The sequence below is a fragment of the Loxodonta africana genome, chromosome 1 (assembly GCF_030014295.1).
Source record: "Loxodonta africana isolate mLoxAfr1 chromosome 1, mLoxAfr1.hap2, whole genome shotgun sequence".
Lineage (NCBI taxonomy): Eukaryota > Metazoa > Chordata > Mammalia > Proboscidea > Elephantidae > Loxodonta > Loxodonta africana.
The window spans coordinates 124694536-124714097 of NC_087342.1; the positions used below are offsets into that span (position 1 = coordinate 124694536).

The window sequence follows — 19562 nt, forward strand, 5'->3', positions numbered from 1 at the left end:
GAATTTCCACAAGGTGGAGCTACATGTGCTTACTGGAAGCGTAGATCAAACAGTGAAGGTGTGCTTGTGGTTGAGTGATTTGCACTTGATCCTTCCTCTTCCTTTGTTCTCCTAGGAGGTCAAGGTTACCCCCGTTGAGCTGGACTTAAAGAACATTCCGCCTTCATTTAAATTAAAAAAGAGGTGAGTGATTTGCAAGTATATACATATCTTTGTCATTTCTAACCCTGCTTGAACACTGGTTCAATGTAACAGTTTTCATGTATTTCTCTGTCGGTAAAATAAATTAGTTTAGTTTTTTACTCTCTTAAAAACTCAAATTATTTAATAATTTAGATAACCTTCTCCTTAGAGTCCAGGGTATTTAATTCTCTGAAAATGCAGATGTGATAGTTTGAACTCGTCTGGAAGAAATCCTCATGATTTCTAGTTGCCCGGCTATGATTACAGTAGAAAATAATAAACATTTCTCTGGTGTTAAAAATCCTGAGGGTGACCATATGCTATCAGTTATGTTTATAGAATGCCTCAGTGCTGCAGAGTTGAGAGATGTGTTGTGTTAAGGAATTGGTTCTGTCTGCTGTCTCATTCATCAGGCTTCATCTTTCTCCCTCATCTGTACCTGGGCTCTATAAAGGACAGGCCGAGCTGGTTGGTTTTTGTGACACTCCTCCCTTTATTTTTCTCTGTAGGTGACATTCATTTCATTTTTTTCTATAGAAAAACATTTTATTTCTGTTATAGTTAATAGCTAAGAGCTTGAAGTAAACAAGAAATTATATGGCATGAAATATGAGTCAATCTTTCCTTATTACTGCAGCATAGAAGACGTACATGCTGTTGACTGAGAGAGAGCTATTCATATAAAACATTGAGGCACATAGATCAAATTTCCAGGAAGTTATGATTATTTTTGTCTGAAAAATTCTATCACTTTATTATGCCTTCTAAATACAGACTAGAGCTGAGATTTTAAATTACATTTTGATAAAGTCAAGAGTGATAGATTTTTTTTTCTCTTTATGTCTTTGCTTCTGTGTTAAAATCTAGACCAAACTATGCCTACACAGCCTCTGTCTACAGAGAGCCTGTAAGTTAGCAAAAAAATCAGTAAACATGTAATTATAATTATTGATTTCTCATACAGTGTCCAGCATGTCCCTAATGCAATTTGGGGATACCTATTAAAGGCACGGTTGGTACAAAAAGAATTTACCGTTAATTTTGCTGAAGGACAAGATTAAGGTTATGAAATTGCTGCTATTCAAATGCTTTTGGCTTAAGAAAATGGCAACTGCATATGATTCAAAGTAGTAATTGTGAATGACAAAACAATATATAATTAGATGTCAAATTATGGGATATAAACTAGAAGGACTATAGAGGCTTTTGTAGGTACAGTAGAAGGAGGCTGGATTAGTGGGAGAATGTTGTGTGGATGGATATTGTTGGGAGAAGTGAAGATGACTGTGGTAGGCATCCCAGGCAAGAAAAGCTGTGAAGGTGAGTGCGAACAGGGAGTGAAGTTCAGATGACTAGCTGGGGATGGGCTGGGGCTGGGCTGGGAAAGAATGGAACAGGGAAAGCCAGCTGGGCTGCTATAACACTAATCATAGGTCTGAAGATCCCAGCTAGGGCACTGGTACAAATGGAAGAGATATATTCCCTGGAGGATGAGAAACATACTCAAGGGAATATATTTCCCCCTGGCTGGACACGATTCCTACTCTCTGAATCCACCTTGTCCATCACTCATGCATCAGTGATATTTATGTTCCGGTTAGGTGTTAGATCTGGCGATAGGTGCTGTGTGTACCAGACACAGTTTCTGACCTCTGGTGTAGTATTGCTGGTTAAGTACATATGTCTTATCTCCTCAAACCAATGATAAGTTTTAGTGGAACACGGACCATGGATTTTTGCACTCATTCTTTGAAAATTGTAATAAGTGACTATATATGACAGCCATTATTGACATAAAAATGAAAAGCCACATTTTGGCTCTCAAAAAGATTCAGACAAGCAGTTATAATCAAATATGATAATTGTTACCAGCCAATTGCAATGAGATTAATCCTTAAATTTTCCTGGAAGTGTTAAAGACTTCAAAGAATAATGAGCTTTTGAGCTGAGACTTAAAGGGTAGAGGTGTTTTGGAGGAATGCAGGTGAAGCATGGGTGGCTCAGGGAGATGGAACAGCCTGTAAAAAAGGTGATGTGAAGGGCACAGTGACATGTCACAGGATGTACATATGTGCTAATATTGCTGACTGTAGGGTACAATGGGGAAAAGAGATTGTGCAAATGCGCAGGGGCTGGATTAACACCCACGGGTATTATGCAAGAGAGCTTAGGTCATATGTTATGATGAAGCATGTTGATTAGGCAAGATATATGTAGACTTGTAGGTTATAACGATTCCCTGTAGAAAAATTCAGATAGAGAGAAAGAGGGGCATGATTGGGCAGGAGGATGGGAAGAGAGGCTACTGAAGCTGTCTGTGACAGGTAAGCCAGGAGCAATGAGGATAGAAAGGAGGAGAAAATATAGAAAGTAATTGAGAGGTAAAAATGGACAGACCTTGGTGTTTGATGGAATGTAGGGGATAAAATGGAGAGAGGACAGGGACCTCATCTGTCTTGTTCATCGCTGTATCTTCAGTACCTACAAGAATGCCTTATCTAGGTGCCCAGTAAGTATTTGTCAAAGTGAAAGGAAGCAAGAAATCCAAATGACTCCTAGGTTTCTAGCTGAAACAGAATGTTTACGCCAATCACCAAGAGAAGGGACACAGAGGAGAAGGTTATCTATTCACCCATGGACCACTGTGAGACATCTAGGTGGTTTCTAGAAGTGCCAGCCTATGAGACACGCTTTATAGTGGTGCGGGACAAGAAGAAGAGCTAATGAAGGAACTGCCAAATATGACTGCAGGGAGCAGAGAGATGGTTAGGTTAGGTGACAATCATGTCAAGAGAGACTTTCAAGTTGTGTGTTTGACAGTCAAGATGTCCAGAGAATTCAGTGATGAGAATGAAGTCTGGCAAAATCAATGTTCTGTTTTGGAGGACTCAGGGAAGAGTGTCATTAATATTGGGAATAAAAGTCCTTTGTGTGGACATACCAGAAGTTAGAAGCTGACTTACATTTCAAGTGATTATATAAACTCTGTAGCTTTGTGCATCTCTTACCCTGAGAAAGATTAAAGGAACATATGGAACATTTCCATCATAATAACCAATATTAAGTCAGAGATCAATATTAATAAACAATAAGAATAATACCTAAAAGTGATGATACCACTACTAAAAACACTGACTCAGGTCATCATTTCTCTCATATAGAACAGGCAATTGTAAATTGTATGGTTAATATTTCATCATATAACATGTTTTAAAGGAATATGCATTGATTAATACATTTTTTCTACATAAATTGATGAATCATCCTTATTTTATAATATTAAGGGTGGTAACCTTAGTCCATCCCTGTTTGTGATCTAATTTAGAGGGTCCCTAGAGGTTTTTTTTTTTTTTAGACATTGCTCTCAAATATTAGTTACATAAAAAGCAACCAAGGCACTTAATAAAATTCTTCTTTCAATTCAAACCCGATAAAATTCTTCTTTTAATTCAAAGCCCTTAACAGACAACATGTGATTCTGATACAGGTAAGAGGAGGCACTGCTTGGAGAAACACTGTCTTGAAGAGCGATTTGTTGCAGCTTGCATTTTTCTTAAACTGGTATTCTTGCGCCCTCAAGTGGTACCGTGCGGAATTGTAAGTTTCAAAATTCTCATTTTCACTGAGTAGAAAATTGTTGTTAGTTGCCAAGGAGTGATTTCGACTCAAGGAGACCTTCGCAATTTTTTCACCAGCTATCTAGCCTTCACTTAGCCATGTTATCAGCCTACAAGGAGCCCCGGTGGTGCAGTGATTAAGAGCTCGGCTGCTAACCAAAAGGTTCCCAGGTGGAATCCACCAGCTGCTCCTTGGAAACCCTATAGGGTAGTTTGACTCTGTCCTATAGGGTCGCTAAGAGCCGGAATCAACTGGATGGCAATGGGTATCCACCTGCAAATGCAAGTGCAGAATTAGTAGTCACCCCCTTACATACAAAGCAGGTAACTAAAGATGGTTAGAAAATGTCAACCGTCTAAGATTTCATGATTTAGAAATGCCAGGCGCTCCTTGGAAACTCTATGGGGCAGTTCTACTATGTCCTGTAGGGCTGCTATGAGTCAGGATCGACTCGACGGCACTGGGCTTGGGATTGGGGCGGCTAAAACAAGGACCCTTGGTGGGACAGTGATTAAGCTCTCATCTGCTAGGCAGTTTGAACTCACCAGCCTCTGTGCTCAGGAGAAAGATGTGGCAGTTTACTTCCCTAAAGATTATAGCCTTGGAAACACCATGGGGCAGTTCTGCTTTGTCCTGCAGGGTCACTATGAGTCTGAATGAGTGGCTAAAATACTGAGATACATTTTTTTTTTTTTGAGGATTTTGAAAGAATGTTCAGAGGAAGAGTACTAAACAGCGATTTAGTGAGAACATTTTCATGAACCAAGGGTTTATTCTTTGCTTGGGTTTTCCTGTGAATCATCTTGAATTTTACAAACTGTTTTAAAACACTACAGACTCAAGATCTACAGTGCTTATTCTAATTTATTTGCCAGCCTTTTTTTTCTGTTAATGAGAAGCATATAATGGATAGATATATAATGAGGGATGTGTAGAGTAAAGGGTTAAAGCAAACCACCTCCTTTGAGGCTGTTTCGACTCATGGAGACCCTGTAGAACAGAGTAGAGCTGCCCCATAGGGTTCCCAATGCTGTAAATCTTTATGAAAGTAGACTGCCACATCTTTCTCCCATGGAGCAGCTGGTGGGCTTGAACCGCTGACCTTTGGATAAGCAGCTGAGCTCTTTAACCACTGTGCCGCCAGGGCCCCTGAATAAAGGGTTAAAATAAAACCAAAGTGGATTCAGACTCACAGAGACCCGAAAGGACAGAGTAGAGCTGCCCCACAGGGTTTCCAAGGAGCAGCTAGTGGATTCGAACTGCCAAAGTTTTTGGTTATCAGCTGAGCTCTTAACCACTGCATCACCCGGGCTCCCTTTCTTCCCTTCCTTCTCCCTTCCCACCATCCCTGCGTCCCAGCAATCGTGCAACAGATCATTATTAAAAACACTGAGAGAGGTTTTGTGATAACTGGGCCACCAAGTATGAATGGGGAGAAGAGGGGTCCCTGTGTAGCACAAGCAGTTAAGCACTGCTTCACTAGCAGCCAAAAGATTGGCAGTTCGAACCTACCCAGTGGCACCTGGGAAGACAGGCCCAGTGATCTGCTTCCAAAATGTCGAAGCCTTGAAAAACCTCTGGAGCAGTTCTACTCTGTACACATGGGGACGTCATGAGTGGCAATTGACTCAATGGCAACAACAGCTCTTCAAAGCCTGTAACAAAAGATTTGGCCCTAAGGGCAGGGTGGGCTATGAAAGTTCAGAGGAGAGGGATTGTCCAGAAGGGGGAGATTGTTCTGTCTGGAGATGTGGGAGGAGGGTAGCCATTGGGGAAATCCTGATGGAGGACATGGGATCTGAACTGGGAACTCCTAAAGATGATCACTCTTTAATAACCTTTGTGCAACTGTGTTGCTTACTTCACCTCACACTATTATCTGCTCTTATTGTGGTTCTTTAAGACATACATCGAATCCTGATTATGTGCCAGGCACTGTGCCAAGTGTAGGTATGTAAAACCTAGCGGGGCTGACTTGGTTCCTGCCCTTAGAGAGCTTCCAGTCTAGTAGTGGAGACAAACAAGAAAATAACCATGTAAAAAAATAAATAAAAAGAATTATACATTGAGGTAAGGGCTATGATGAAAATGAAGAAGAAACTGAGGTAAAGAATAACTTGAATAGGGTGGGACAAGACTGCTTTCATTATAAGGAATGGAGAAAGCTTCCTGAGAAAATTCCAGCTACCATGTTTATTGAATGTGTATTATGAGTCCAATGCCATTTTAAGTGCTCTTTATGCGTTAACTGTTTTAATTCTCACAACTGTATTAGGGAATACTGTTTACTGTTACTGGTATACTGTTATTAGGGAATACTGTTTGCTGTTACTGGTATACTGTTATTATACTCAGCTGGAAATTCAGATGAAAAAACTGAGGCACACAGGCATTAAGGAACTTCACATGTGATTTGTAAGTGGTGGAGACTGGGTTCAAGCCCACACTGCCAAGACCCTCTCTTGACCCTCTGATAGCCGGTTCCTCTCCAGGTGGAGGAAAGAGCATACAGGAAAGCTCTGAGTTGGGGAAGTGCTTGATGGTCGAGGCCCTGGGAGAAGACCTGCATGAGAGGAGCATGGAGAGGGTGAGAGTGGCCTGCTTGAGGTTAGGAATAGAGTCAGGGGCCTCATCCTGCAGGCCCTTTTAGGATATGGGAAGGGGCTTTTATGGAGGACTTTGGCGGTTCAGTGGTAAAATTCTTGCCTTCCATGAGGGAGACCTGGTTTCATTTCCCTGACAATGCACCTCATCTACAGCCACCACCTGTCCCTCAGTGGAGGCTTGCATGTTGCTATAATGCTAAACAGGTTTCAGCTGAGCTTCCAGATTAAAACAGACCAGGAAGAAAGGACCAGTGATCTATTTCCAAAAATTGGCCAGCAGAAACTTTATGGATCACGAAGGTCTGAACCCAAAACAATCCTGGGGATGGGGCAGGACCTGGCAGCTTTTGTTTTGGTTGTGCCTGGGGTCGTCATGAGTCAGGGGATGACTCAACGGCAGCTAACAACAACAATAATAAAGACTCTTGGCTTTTATTCTAAGGACAATTATCTAAGGACAATTCTAAGGATAGCCTCAGGGAGATTTTAAGCAAGTTTCAGACCTGATGTCATGTACTTTTTTAGAAGGTAACTCTCGCTAAGTTGTGGAAAATGGATTGCAGGCAGAAAAGGCAGTAAGATAAGATAAGATGAGATAACATAAGATAAGATAGGAGGAAGCCACCAGGTTTTGGGAATAGAGATGGGGACGAGCAGACAGACTCCAGCAGATTTTGGAGATGGGATGAATAGTACTTTGCATGATAATGTGTCTCCCACCCACAGAGGTGGTGAGAGGTTGACGCACCATGCACCACGCACCACTTGGGGTGTGGGCTCTGCTGAGGCTTGTGTACAGAAAGAATGCTCAGTATCAGGAGACTGCAGCTCAGTGAGCTTAAAAGAACAGAATATTTACCCCAGAATAATGGACCCACTGATGGTTGAGGGACAGGCCTTTCTCCAGTGTAAAATGTTGATTTTACAAATGACACAACTGAGCTCAGAGAAGGTAACCGATTAATTGCTTCACTAGTTAGTTGCAGACTTGTGGGTAAAACATATTGTGCTTTTCTTTGATAGTGCATGTGCATAACTGATTTAAGAGAGATAAATTTAACTTACAGGCTGATTTTCCACCAATACTTGGTGGAATATTTGGTTAAACATGCTGATTACTTTCTTAATTTCTTCCTTCTTTAATTTGGAATAATTTCTTTGAGGGTAAGGTAACAATGATCCTCCTTTCATATTACATTGTCAAATGATGCTCTTTCTGAGAACTTGTCTTCTCTCCTTATATAATGGAAACGGAAAGAAACAGAGGAAAGGGCAAGTCAATGAACTTACTTGCCATAGGATTTGGCCACCTTCTCTGCCCTCGTGTTTGCCGGCAGGAATGTCTGCCCTTGATTTTAAGAGACAGCCCTCGTGTGAACCAGGGCTTCAGAAAAGGTCAGGGACCTGCTGAACACCTTGGACTTCTGGAGGAAAAAAACAGGAGGAGGCTACACCTAGGCAAATATCGACTTTATCCACGGGGAATTAGAGTGTCCCTGAGGAATCTATCAAGTATCCTCAAAGGTGCTAAGAAAGTCCTAGAGGGTTCAATTAATCTTACCATGGCCCTTCTGTCCCGTGAAAAATATCAAGTTATTCTGCACTGCTGAATGGTTGTTTGCCAGTTGAAACTTCAGATGGAATTCATAATCGAAGCTAATGTCTGGGATCCGTGAATAAGCCAGGAATGAGGTGTATCCAAAGGCATCCGTGCCACTGAACCTGGGCTGAGTAATATTAATAGCTGTGGAAAAATCCAAACCGAAGAGTTAAAATAAACCTGTACATGTACTTGTAAAAAGAGAGCTACGTTTTAGGTGTATCTGGCCAGATAGTCTGTTTACTATCACATTAAGTATATTTAAGTGCTCTTCAGCATTGAGCAACTAAGTGACTCAACAGGGAATTTCAAAACCAGAACAAAGGACAGGCAGAGAGGATTGTGAGATCCTGTATATAACCCATTCACTCACACACTTTCTGCAACATGAGGAATTTACCTAAAAAGCAAAACCCTATATTTTGAAGATTAATTTTAGAAATAGAAAAGATTGCTGGCAGCCAAAGTATTTGTTCAGGTGCTTTGTAAACATGATTTGACATCCAGACACTGGATATGACCTAGAGAGGAACTCAGAGCTTAGAAAAAAACTGTGCTTTTCTAAGCCTTCACTTGTGTATGAGCCAAAGCCACAGGTCAGGGGCAGGAAAGTAAAAAAATGGGTAGGAAACTGGTCAGTTTCCATCACCATATTGTGCCAGTTTCCATCACCATATTTTCTTTAAGTAAAAACTGTTGCCTAAAACAAATATTTATCTCTACTGTTAAGCAGGGATAATTAGAGCATGAATTTCAGTTTTTTTTTTTTGAAACTGCAGGGAGATTTAGCAGGAACCAAACCAAGCAGTTGCCATCCAGTAAATTCTGAGTCATGGTGACCTCATGTGTTAAAAAGTAGAATTGCTTCATAGAGTTTTCTTGGCTGTTATCTTTTCCGAAGCATATTGCCAGGCCTTTCTTACACAGAGCCACTGGGTGGTTTCTAACCACCAACCTTTTTTTTTTTTTTTTTTAAACTGTACTTTAGATGAAGGTTTACAGAGTGAACTCATTTCTCATTAAACAATTAGTATACATATTGTTTTGTGACATTGGTTGCCAATCCCATGACATGTTAATACTCTCCCCTTCTCAACCTTGAATTCTCTGTTACCAACTTTTCTGTCCCCTCCCACCTTCTCATCCATGCCCTTGAGTTGGTGTGCCCATTTAGTCTCATTTTGCTTTATGGGCCTGTCTAATCTTTGGCTGAAGGTTGAACCTCAGGAGTGACTTCAGTACTGAGTTAAAAGTGTGTCTAGGGGCCATACTCTTAGGGTTTCTCCAGTCTCTGTCAGACCAGGAAGTCTGGTCTTTTTGTGAGTTAGCATTTTGTTCTACATTTTTCTCCATCTCTGTCTGGGACCCTCTATTGTGATCCCTGTCAGAGTAGTCGGTGGTGGTAGCCAGGCACCATCTAGTAGTGCTAGACCCAGTCTGATGGAGGCTGTCGTAGTTGTTCCATTAGTCCTTTGGACTAATCTTTCCCTTTTGTCTTTGGTTTTCTTCATTCTCCCTTTTTTTATTTTTGTTTTTTGTCTTTGGTTTTCTTCATTCTCCCTTGCTCTAAATGGGCTGGGACCAGTGGAGTATCCTAGATGGCCGCTCACAAGCTTTTAAGCCCCCAGAAGCTATTCTCCAAAGTAGGATGTAGAACATTCGCCTTATAAACTATGTTATACCAATTGAGCTAGATGTTCCCTGAGACCATGGTCCCCAGGTTTAAGCCCAGTAATTCAGTCCCTCAGGGAGTTTGGATGTGTCTATAAAGCTTCCATGACCTTGGCTTGGTCAAATTGTGCTGACTTCCCCAGTATTGTGTACTATCTTGACTTTCACCAAAGTTCCCACTTATCTATTGTCTAGTAAGTGTTTTTCCCTCCCCTCCCCTCCTCTCCCTAGGAATCATCAAAGATTATTTCTTTCTGTGTGTAAACCTTTTCAGGAGTTTTTATAATAGTGGTCTCATACAGTATTTGTCCTTTTGTGATTGGCTTATTTTGCTCAGCATAGTGCCCTCCAGGCTCATCCATGTTGTGAGATGTTTTACAGATTCATCATTGTTCCTTATCATTCTAGTATTCCATTGTGTATATGTACCATAGTTTATCTATTCATCTGTTGATGGGCACTTAGGTTGTTTCCATCTTTTTGCTATTGTGAATAATGCTGCAATGAACATGGGTGCACGTATGTCTATTCATGTGTGACGGCTCACATTTCTCTAGGATATATTCCTAGGAGTGGGATTTTTAGATCGTATAGTATTTCTATTTCTAGCTTTTTAAGGAAGCACTATATCATTTTCCAAAATGGTTGTACCATGTTGCATTCCCACCAGTAGTGCATAAGAGTTCCAGTCTCTCCACAGCCTCTCCAACATTTGTTATTTTCTGTTATTCATTTATTTGTGTTGGTAATGTCGGGATGAGATGGTATCTCATTGTAGTCTTAATCTGCATTTCTCTAAACAGCTGCAGCAGTATATTGACTGGGAACTGCCAGAAATTGAGGCTGGTTTCAGAAGAGGATGTGGAAACAGGGATATCATTGCTGATGTCGGATGGATCCTGGCTGAAAGCAGAGAATACCAGAAGGAGGTTTACCTGTGTTTTATCGACTATGCAAAGGCATTCAACTGTGTGTACCATAACAAATTATGGATAACATTGTGAAGAATGGGAATTCCAGAACACTTAATTGTGCTCATGAGGAACCTTTACATAGATCAAGAGGCAGCTGTTTGGACAGAACAAGGGGATACTGGTTGGTTTAAAGTCAGGAAAGGTGTGGATCATGGTTGTATTCTTTCACCATACCTATTCAATCTGTATGCTGAGCAAATAATCCAAGAAGCTGGACTATATGAAGAAGAACGGGGCATCAGGATCTGAGGAAGACTCATTAACAACCTGCATTATGCAGATGACACGACCTTACTTGCTGAAAGTGAAGGGAACTTGAAGTACTTACTAATGGAGATAAAAACCACAGCCTTCAGTATGGATTGCACCTCAACATAAAGAAAACAAAAATCCTCACAACTGGACCAATGAGCAACATCATGATAAATGGAGAAAAGATTGAAGATGTCAGGGAGTTCATTTTACTTGGATCCACAATCAACAGCCATGGAAGCAGCAGTCAAGAAATCAAAAGATGCATTGCATTGAGTAAATCTGCTGCAAAGGACCTCTTTATAGTGTTGAAGAGCTAAGATGTCACCTTGAAGACTAAGGTGCGCCTGACCCAAGCCATGGTATTTTCAATTGCATCATATGCATGTGAAAGCTGGACAATGAATAAGGAAGACCAAAGAAGAATTGATGCCTTTGAATTGTGGTGTTGGTGAAGAATGTTGAATATACCATGAACTGCCAAAAGAATGAACAAATCTGTCTTGGAACAAGCACAACGAGAATGCTCCTTAGAAGCAAGGATGGCGAGACTGTGTCTTACATACTTTGGACATGTTGTCAGGAGGGATCAGTCCCTGGAGAAGGACATCATGCTTGGCAGAGTACAGGGTCACCGGAAAAGAGGAAGACTCTCAACGAGGTGGATTGACACAGTGGCTGCAACAACGAGCTCAAGCATAACAACAATTGTAAGGATGGCTCAGGACTGGGCAGTGTTTTGTTCCATTGTGCGCAGGGTCACTATGAGTCAGAACTGACTTGATGGCACCTAACAACAACAACAGCTAGTGATGGTGAGCATTTCCTCATGTGTCTGTTAGCTGCCTGAATGTCTTCTTTGGTGAAGTGTCTGTTCATATCCTTTGCCCATTTTTTAATTGGATTATTTGTCTTTTTGTTGTAGAGGTGTTGGCTTTTCCCATAGATTTTAGAGATTAGACCTTTGTTGGATACGTCATAGCCAAAAACTTTTTCCCAGTCTGTAGGTTCTCTTTTTACTTTTTTGGTGAAGTCTTTTGATGAGTGTAAGTGTTTAATTTTCAGAAGATACCAGTTACCTAACTTATCCTCTGGTGTTTGTGTATTGTTAGTTACGGTTTATATCCTATTTATGCTGTATATTGGAGCCTCTAGCATTGACCATATTTTTCTTCTATGATCTTTATGGTTTTGGCTTTATATTTAGGTATTTGATCCACTTTGAGTTAGTTATTGTGTATGGTGTCAGGTATGGGTCCTGTTTCATTTTTCTTCAGATGGGCATTCCATTTTGCCAGCACCATTTGTTCAAAAGACTGTCTTTTTCGTATTTAATGGACTTTGGGCCTTCACTGAAGATCAAAGTGACTGTAGGTGGATGGATTTACATCTGGGTTCTTAATTCTGTTCCATTGGTCAATGTGTCTGTCATTGTATCAGTACCAGACTACCACAGCTGTACAGTAGGTTCTGAGGTCAGGTAGTACGAGTCCTCCTACTTTATTCTTTTTCTTCAGTAGTGCTTTAGTTATCCAGGGCCTCTTTTCTTTGCATATAAAGTTAATGATTAGCTTTTCCATCTAGTTAAAGAATGTTATTGCTATTTGGATTGGGATTGCATTGTATTTGTAGATTGCTTTGGGTAGAATTGACATTTTCACAATGTTGAGTTTACCTATCCATGAGCATTAACCACCAACATTTAGGTTAGCAGCCAACTAAAAACTGCTTGTGCCACCCAGGGACCTTTAGTAGGAACAGAAAATGGTAAAACAAGTTCAGGGACAAATGTGGACAGAAATGGATGGATACAGCAATGGGCTCAAACATAACAATCATTGTGAGGATGTCGCAGGACCAGGCAGTGTTTCCTTCTGTTGTACGTATGGTTTCTATGAATCAGAACGAACTCAATGGCACCTAACAGTGACAACAACAACATTAGCCAGTTACCCTCCCTTTTTGTCCAGGCTGTGATCTTCTTATGGCAAACTCTTCCCCTCCTTCTTTACTCTGTTTACTTCCTAATAGTCCCAGCTGTCTTTTCTTTTCCCACCCCAAGAGGACCACAGGAAACAGAAAGAGGATTTGCCTTTACCCTCCCACCCTATCTCTTGGAATGGCATTCCCAAAGAAAACAATGTTCTTAGGATTTATTTTAATTGGTTCAGGACAACTTGTTAGAAGGAAGGAGTGTTGTCTTGATTACCTTATGTTGCTTCCTTCTCCTCAGGAGATGCTGGATCTCCAGGGAAGTAGTAAAACTAGAATTTTTACAAGTCTTAAGAAATATTCTTGCTTCGGTATCTAATGCTTAAAACAAAAGAGCTTTTCACGTCTGGTTAAAATTGTTTACACAGCAAATAACTGTACTAAATTGGGAAAAAGTTCTAGTTATCAGAAGCTTTTATTTCTGTGTTTTCTTTTGTTCCATGTGACTGTTCAAGTAGGGTATTTGTTTGGAATAAGCTGAATACTTTGCTATGATATTTTATCAAAATCTTATCAGCTAATTTGGTGGGAATTATGGCCTAGGATAAGTGTAATTTTACTCAAAACTCATTAGAATCTAAAGTAGGGATTTTGAGACATGTAATGACTTATATTTATTTATTATCTAATGAAAGAATTTACTGTGTGTGTTCTAGAGGTAATAAAACTCCTCCCATCAGGTCTTTCACTTTCAGTAGTGTGGAGTATAGGGTGGTCGAGGGAAATGGAATGTACTGGAGTTGAAACAGAATAAAAACACTGAGAGTCTTTTCTGCTCTGACAGGGATCACAACAGAGGGTACCAGACAGAGCTGCAGAAAAATGTAGAACAAAATTCTAACTCACAAAAAAAGGCCAGATTTACTGGTCTGACAAGGACTAGAGAAACCCCGAGAGTACGGCCCCAGACACTCTTTTAATTCAGTACTGAAGTCACTCCCGAGGTTCACCTTCAGCCAAAGATTAGACGGGTCCATAAAACAAAACGAGACTAAAGAGGCATATCAGCCCAGGGGCAAGGACAAGAAGGCAGGAGGGGACAGGAAAGCTGGTGATGGGGATCTCAAGGTTGAAAAAGAGAGAGTGTTGACATGTCGTGGGATTGGCAACCAACCATGGTAGCATAGTGGTAAAGTGCTACAGCTGCTAACCAAAAGGTCGGCAGTTTGAATCCACCAGGCACTTCTTGGAAACTCTATGGGGCAGTTCTACTCTGTCCTGTAGGGTCACTATGAGTCGGAATTGACTTGACAACAACGGGTTTGGTTTTTTCTTTTTGATTTGGTCACAAAACAATATGGGTATTAATTGTTTAATGAGAAACCTAATTTGCTCTGTAAACCTTCACTTAAAGTACAATAAAAAAAAAAGTCTTTTAATGTTGGCATTAAAAGCAGTGAAAATATAATTCAATTAAATTTAATACTAAAATAGAAAGCAGAATGATTTTCTTTTTAACTTTTCTACCTGTTAATAATTTATCACTGAGTCTACTTAAAAATGAAGTACATTTAGGTAAGATCAAAAAATTCATATTTCATTTATATTTCACTGTCAGGCCCTGTGCTAGATGCTGTTGGCACGAAGGTAAATAAAGCACAGTCCCTACCCTCAAGGAAGTAGTGTGTGGTCAATAAATTTATTCAACTGAACTGGACAGAAAGTTGAGGCTTGGCTGACAACCAGAAATTAACCTGGCAAACGAAGGGGAAATGTTTCAGGTAGAAGGAACTGGATGTTCTGAGGTGTAGAGGCCAAAACATGTTATACTCAGGGATCTCACTAAGTTTGAAAACTTTAGAAAGGAGTATAAAAAGGGAGAGTGGAAGGAACTGAAATAAGATAGTCAGACAGAGGTCAGATAATGAAGGGCTTGATATTTTCCCCATAATCCTTCAGTAGTTGGGCAATGATAGATGTTATCTTTTACAAATATCACTCTGATGTCTATGTGAAGGTCAGATTAGGCACAGAGGGCTGGAGGACCAACCTTCAGTCAAGAATGAAAAAGAGGAGTTTGATGATAATCAAGAAATCTTAACAAGGAGTTAAGCTTACTCAGAATTATAAGTGTAAGGAAATTTATGGTAACTCATTGAAAAGGGTATGGTGTGGCATTTATCTAAATAGTTAAGTAATAGAAATGTGTTATCAATGTTAGTGTCCAATCTGAATTAAGTGTATGACACAATTTTATACCATTAAAAAGAAACACAAACTATATTGAAGGTTGAGAATAACCAGGCACACAGGAGTGGCTCTGTCAGGTCCTCAGCATTTCTTAGTCTAGAGCTGTACTGTCCAAAATCAGAGCCACTCACCCCAAGTGGCCACTGAGCACTTGGGATATGGCTGGGCCTGATTCAGATGGGCTTAGTATGAAAAAATGAATATAAACTAGCTTATTCATAATATTTTATATGCATTAACTATTAGGTTAAATAAAAAGAGAAGCAAGTATCTCTTGACATGGAAGGTCTTCCTTTCAAATTTTTACCACTGTTTTAGTTATCTAGTGCTGCTATAAAAGAAATACCACAAGCGAGTGGCTTTAACAGAAATTTGTTTTTCACAGTTTAGGAGGCTAAAAGTCTGAAATCAGGGTGCTGGCTCTAGGGGAAGGCATTCTGTCTCCGTGGGCTCTAGAGGAAGGTCCTTGTCTATTTAGCTTTTTTCCTGGTTCCTTGGAGATCTCTATGTGGCTTGGCATCAATTGTCCCCCATCTCTGCTTCTCTCACTTGCTTGTTTAATCTCTTTTATATCTCAAAAGAGGTGGACTCAAGATATATGCTACACTAATCCTGCCTCATTAACATAACAAAGACAACCCATTCCCAAATGGGACTATAACCACAGGCATAGAGGTTAGGATTTACAGCACATATTTTTGGGTAATACATTTCAATCCATAACAACCACCCATTCAGATTATCTTCTCTATCTAGCCTTTGAAACGTCTTATGCTAAGGTCGCCAGTGACCACCATCTTTCCAATGTCAATTTACTGTGTTCATATTACTCAGCCTCTCAAAAGCAACTGGCATTGTGATTATTCTTTTTCTCTTTAAATTTTTTTTCATAATTTCCAGGAAACTGTGCCCTCCTATTGTTCTTCCTACATCAATAATCATCCCCCCTCGTTCTCCCTTCCTTCCAGTTATCTTCATCTAGAATCACTCTCTAGTTAATCTTAAGTAACATCCACAGGTGGTTTTCCTGAGTAATATTCTCTATTCCTGACTTCTTCCCACAGCTTCAGATTCATACGTCCAACTGTCTACTAAATATCTACATTTATATGTTCAACGGGAATTTCAGACTGAACATAGAGAAGACAGAACTCTTTATTCTTTTATCTTTATAACCTTTTCCCCCAACCCATCTCTTTCCCAGTCTTCCTTCTTTTTGCTGGGAAAACTAGACATCATTCTTAAATTGTTTCTCTCTCTGTCACCTCGACCTATCCTCTGTCAAATCCTGTTAACTTCATCTTCAAAATACATCCTGAGTGCCACTACTTCTCACCACCTCCATCAATGTTACCATAGTTCAATGCACTATTTTCTCTAGCCTGAACTACTGTACTGTATTTGTTTCTCAACTAGTTTCCCTTTTGCCACTTTTGACCCCTTACAGTCTATTTTCCATATGACAGTGTGAAATTTTTTAAATGTGAATTACGTATTCAAAGCCCTCCAATGTCTTCCCTTGACTTTGAAACAAAATAAAACTCCTTAACATAGCCTATAACGTTCTACTCTTCAAATTTGGTTTATGCCAGTTTTCTCCTGCTCATTCTGCTCCAGCCACTTCGAACAAGCCAAGCACACTCCTGGCCCAGGGCCTTTGGTCTTGCAGTTTTCTCTACCTGAAACTTATTCTCCGTGAAACGTGCATGGCTTCCTCCTTCACTTTCTTCAAGACTCTGTTCAAGTATTACCTCTTCAAAGAGGTCTTTTCTGATGACCCCATTAAACTATTAATCCCCTCATAAAACAAACAAAAACTTGTTGCTGTTGATTTGATTCTGATACTGTACTCCATATATAAGGTTTTCAGTGATTAGTTTTTCAGAAGTAGATTACCAGGCTTTTCTTCTGAGGTCCTTCTGGGTGGATTCTAACCACTAACCTTTTGTTTAGTAGCTGAGAGCTTAACCTTTTGGGCCACCCAGGGAGTCCTAATCACCTTTTACCCCAGTCATTCTCTATTTCCTTCTTCTGCTTTATTTAAAACCTGTTGCAGTCAAGTTGATTCCTACTCATAGCAACCAGTAGGGCAGAGTAGAGCTGCTCCACAGGGTTTCCAAGGCTGTAAATCTTTATGGAAGCAGACTGCCACATCTTTCTCCTGTGGAATGGCTGGTGGGTTTGAACTGCTGACCTTTTGGTTAACAGCTGAGCGCTTAACCACTTCACCACTGGGGCTCCTTCTGTTTTACTTACCATGCCTAATTATATTATATGCTATTTATTTTCTTATTTTTTATTGCCCGTCTTCCCAATTAGATTACAGATTTCATGAGAGCAGAGAGGTTGCCTATGGTTAACCTGCAGGATGTACAGTATTGCCTGCCTGTTTAGAACACAGTGATGTATATTTTATATGTTAATTTCTGCTGTTATGGTTCATCTAGTGTCTTAAATGCTCTGTTTTTATGTGACTAAGTGTAACTTGGAGCTATTGGTTGAATTGGAAAATAGAATTTTAACCCCATCACCCATAATAATCATTGTTTATTTGAATTCATTTTCTGCATTTTTCTAGTCATTTGCTTCTAAAACATCAGAATGTTTCTGAATTTTGCAATGATATCGGAATCTCATGTTCTTCTAGTATGGCAAAAATTACAATATGTTGTGTATGGATACCCACCCACTGTCACTGAGTGGGTTCTGACTCATAGCGACCCCATAGGGTTTCCAAGGCTGTTAATCTCTACGGAAGCAGACTGCTGCATCTTTCTCCCTTGGAGCCACTGGTAGTTTCAAACCACAGACCTCTAGGTTAGCAGTCGATTGCTTTAACCACTGTGCCACTAGGGCTTCTTTGTATGGATACTTACATAAAAAATTATGATAATATGTTATATGCAGATACACCATACTTATTCAATCTGTATGCTGAGAAAAATAATCTGAGAAACTGGACTATATGAAGAAGAATGCAGCATCAGGATTGGAGGAAGACTCATTAACAACCTGCCATATGCAGGTGACACAACCTTGCTTGCTGAAGGTGAAGAGGCCTTGAAGCACTTATTGATGAAGATCAAAGACCATAGCCTTCAGTATGGATTACACCTCAACATAAAAAAAAAAAAAAAAATTCCTCACAACTAGACCAATAAACAACATCATGATAAACTGAGAAAAGACTGATCCACAATCAACTTGGATCCACAATCAACTTGGATCCACAATCAACACCCATGGGATCAGCAGTCAGGAAATAAAATGACATTTTGCATTGGGCAAATCTGCTGCAAAAGACCTATTTAAAGTGTTAAAAAGCAAATATGTCACTCTGGGGACTGACCCAAGCCATGATAGTCTCAATTGCCTCATATGCGTGCAAAAGCTGGACAGTAAATAAGGAAGACTGAAGAATTGATGCTTTTGAATTATTGTGTTGGTGAAGAATATTGACTATACCATGGACTGCCAGAAGAATGAACAAATCTGTCTTGGAAGAAATACAGCCAGAATGCTCCTTAGAAGCATGGATGACAAGACTTTGTCTCACACACTTTGGTCATGTTGTCAGGAGGGGCCAGTCCTGGAGAAGGACATCATGCTCAGTAGAGGGTGAGTAAAAAAGAGGAAGACCCTCAACGAGATGGATTGACACAGTGGCTGCAACGATGGGCTCAAACAAACAACCATGGTGAGGATGGCGTAGGACTGAGGAGTGCTTCGTTCTATTGTATATAGGGTCTCTATGAGTCGAAACTGACCCGACAGCACCTGACAACAACATGGATAATGAAAATCAAGGCATACGGTCCTCCAACTTGAAAAATCAGTTCTTTTTTCATACCTAACCTGTATAAATGAGGCACTGGCAGCTCAGTGGCAGAAGGCTCGCCTTCCATGTGGGAAACCTGGGCTTCATTTCTGGCCAGTGTACCTCACGCACAGCCACCACTCATCCATCAGTGAAGGCTTGTGTGTCGCTGTGATGCTGAACACACTTCAGTGGAGCTACCAGGCTAAGAGAGACTAGGGAAAAAGTCCTGGTGATCTTCTTCCAAAAATCAGTCAGCGAAAGCCCTGTGGATCACAATAGTCCAACCTGCAATCCATCATGGGTATGGCAAAGGACTGGGCAGCATTTTATTCCATTGTATATAGAGTTCCTATGAGTTTGTGGGTCAACTTGAAGCCAGCTGACAACAGCAAGAGGAGCCCTGGTGGTGCAAATCATTAAGTGATCGGCTGCTAACTGAAAGGTTGGCAGTTCATGGCTCGTGAGAGAAAGACCTGGTGATCTACTTCCGTGAAGTTTACATCCCATCTCTGTAAAGAGTACAGCCAAGGAAACCCTATGAGGGCGGTTCTTTTCTGTCAAATGGGTCACTATGGGTCTAAATTGATTCAACAGCATCTAGCAACAACAACTTATGTAAATGTAACTATAATTCCATGAGATTAATCTCCTAAATG

General features: G+C 40.4%; 1 long non-coding RNA gene across 1 annotated transcript; it reads left to right on the plus strand.

The window, feature by feature from the left end:
* The first annotated feature begins 220 nt into the window (after positions 1–220).
* LOC135231619 (uncharacterized) lies at positions 221–18229 on the plus strand. Its single transcript, XR_010322399.1, has 2 exons — positions 221–3780; positions 10482–18229. It is a non-coding gene; the product is annotated as an uncharacterized LOC135231619 (long non-coding RNA).
* The last annotated feature ends 1333 nt before the right edge of the window (positions 18230–19562 follow it).